This window comes from Papilio machaon, chromosome Z (genome assembly GCF_912999745.1).
Source record: "Papilio machaon chromosome Z, ilPapMach1.1, whole genome shotgun sequence".
Lineage (NCBI taxonomy): Eukaryota > Metazoa > Arthropoda > Insecta > Lepidoptera > Papilionidae > Papilio > Papilio machaon.
Window position 1 is genome coordinate 9,919,590 of NC_060016.1, and position 3,058 is coordinate 9,922,647.

Here is a 3,058-nt window from a genome sequence, read left to right on the forward strand (position 1 = left end):
CGGGAGTGGCGGAACAGGGTTGGATTCAGAGTTCAGACTATAAAAAACAAATGGACTGCTCTACGGTAAAGTCTACCTGTGACAGGGGCGCCACTTACCTCTTTTGCTTTATCTATGTCAAAAGACACATCAACAAATAACATTTAAATTAATATAAATGGAGTATTTTATACTTATTTTCTAAAAAGCTTACATACATTTTTCCTCAATGAATGCCGTAAATTTTTTTATGTCTTTAATCATAAATTCATAGTCATTTCGTTAGTTTCGTAGATGACATTAAAACGTCAGTGGCGCCCTCAAGGCCTGTTAACTATATTCCTGATTGGCTATACCAAAGGCTACAAATCGATTTAAAACCAACCCTGGTCACAAGTGTTGCCAGCATTCGCAATTAAAAGAAATCGCATCACCTTCGGAACCCAAAGAAAATGTAGAAATGAGTATGAGCTGAATAAATGAAATGCTTCCAAACAAGATAATATGAACTTAAAAGGTAATCAAAAATGTAATGAAAATATCAACTTATTTGAATTATTTTCCTTATGGCATACAAGCAAAAACTTGAAACATAATTTTTTCGTTTTTTATTATTATCAGTAACAATCGTAACGTTTTAAATTTATTTTTTGGAGAAAATAAATTTAATAAATCATTATGTTTAAATTTATTTATTATCTGCAATTAAAGCTAAGTTTCCTCTACTGCTTCTATTTTGGCTATGGACAAGTTCAACCACAGAGCATAGCAAAGAGAAACCTAGATTTATATTTATTGATTTTATTGGTGGACATGTTATATACATTTTATGTACTTTGGTGGACGGACTCGTGGAGGATTCAGAAATTATGATAAATTAATTTTATGTAATATATATTTGAATCTCGTTGGGGGGACTGCAAGAACTTTTTTTTGAGAAAATACAAATTTTTGTAAAAAAAAAAAATTACAAAAATATGCAAACGATAGCGTTGCCTATTTCATTTTTATCTCTAATTTCTAGCAACGATACCCACTAAGCCTTCAGAATTTAAGAACCAAGAGTAATGGATTGATATAAACATGCCTTGAAATAATATTCATATTGTGACAGTAGGGTCGATCTCGTAAACAAACAATACTCTGATTGGTTTAGCCACTTGTTGCTCCTAAGTCTCTTCAAAATATCACATTGTAGGGAAAGGTGTTCAAATGAATTCTTTTATTTCACAAAAACCTTCTAACAAACATCGATTCATTTATAATTTCGCATCTATATATATAAAAGAAAGTCGTGTTAGTTACACTATTTATAACTCAAGAACGGCTGAATCGATTTGACTGAAGATTGGTGGGCAGGTAGCTTAGAACCAGGAAACGGACATAGCATAATTTTTACCCCGTTTTCTATTTTTTATTCCGCGCGGACGGAGTCGCGGGTAAAAGCTAGTTTATAATATTAGTAAGATAAGGCATAGATGGATGTATGGATGCTTGTTAGAAGGTATCCCTGAAACGACTCAACGGAAATTGATAAAATTTGGCACAGATGTAGAACATAGTTTGGAGAAACACATAGGCTACTTATTAATTTTTTTTTTTAAATACCGAGCGGACGGAGTCGCGGGTGACAGCGAGTGTATGCGATATTTCATTGTCAGCTTCTTATTGATACCCAATCAACTAATCGTGTACATTGGTTGAATTTTGGACAAGAATTACTATATACATTATAAATAATAAAGAGGTTTGGAAACTACTTTAGGCTATTACCATGAGAAACCTAATTTGCCAAATTAGAATCTCCTTAAGTACGTAAAAGATCAATTTTACCATAGAATTATATTGCCATCACCCTTGTAACAGACTGCATATAATTACTTACTAATTCTCTTTGACAAGAGACTACAATTTGTACCATCTTGTTTACATTATGCCAGTGCAGTTGAGCTTTCCTGGCATTGATTTTGAGCGATACTTTCCCACCATACTGCCAATGAAAACCAGGCATAAAAGAAATGTATGCTCCAGGCCCTGATTCAATTGTTTGAAGATTCGGTAAGATATACTTATATGATGCAGGAGGTGGAAGGATGGATTGTTTTTTTTTCTGTATTAAAATGACACTATAAATTTTAATCCTTTATTGACACATAATCCTTATTTCTAAAGTAGTTAAAGATACAACGACAAGACAATGATACATACCATTAACAACAATTTTCAAGTTTAATAAATGACTAGTACGGAATGTCTGGTTCCCAATTGTTTAAATCATACCTCATTTTAATCAATTGAAACCATTATTGTGGATCACTACATATTATTAATACATCTAGAAGTATAGTAAAATGACCAGAAATATTTTTATTACCTTTAGGTAGTTGTTATATTATTTATATATTAGTACATTCAGATATATAATTTTTTATATACAATAGTTTAAAACTTCAGAAGGAAAATTAAATAATACTTTGAATCAGTCTTAAAGAACTTAACTATTTACTTGAAGTTTCTTGACAACAAGATCTTTTTTTGAATTTTATCATTTTTAACTAAAAAAATTCTCAAGTTATACTTAGAAATAGAGCTAAACAAGTACCAAATATGTACCATGTACCCTGTTAATTAAATAAACATAATATAAATACAAAGAGCATATAAATATTCATAACAAAAAAGACATGACTTATATAACAAACAAAATAATAAATAGATATCATAGTTAAATCTAGGAACATGTATAAACTTTTTTTTGAATCTAAATCAACATAAATATCCAAATTGGAAAATATATATCTTATGTTACAACAATTCTTACACATATATCACATCAGCAAAGTCTTTAAATGCACATTCAATAAACATTAACACAGATGAATTTCTTTGACATAGAATTGAATTAGTTTTCACCTTATTTAATATGGCACATATGAAATGAAAACGAGTGCCTCGAAATATGATTTGTCAAAATATCCTTAATAATACTAAAAAGCAAGGGAATCTTCACAACTGCTTGGGAATAGATAAGCAAGGAAATCATTTGCACAACTATAACTAACACTATACACTTATAACC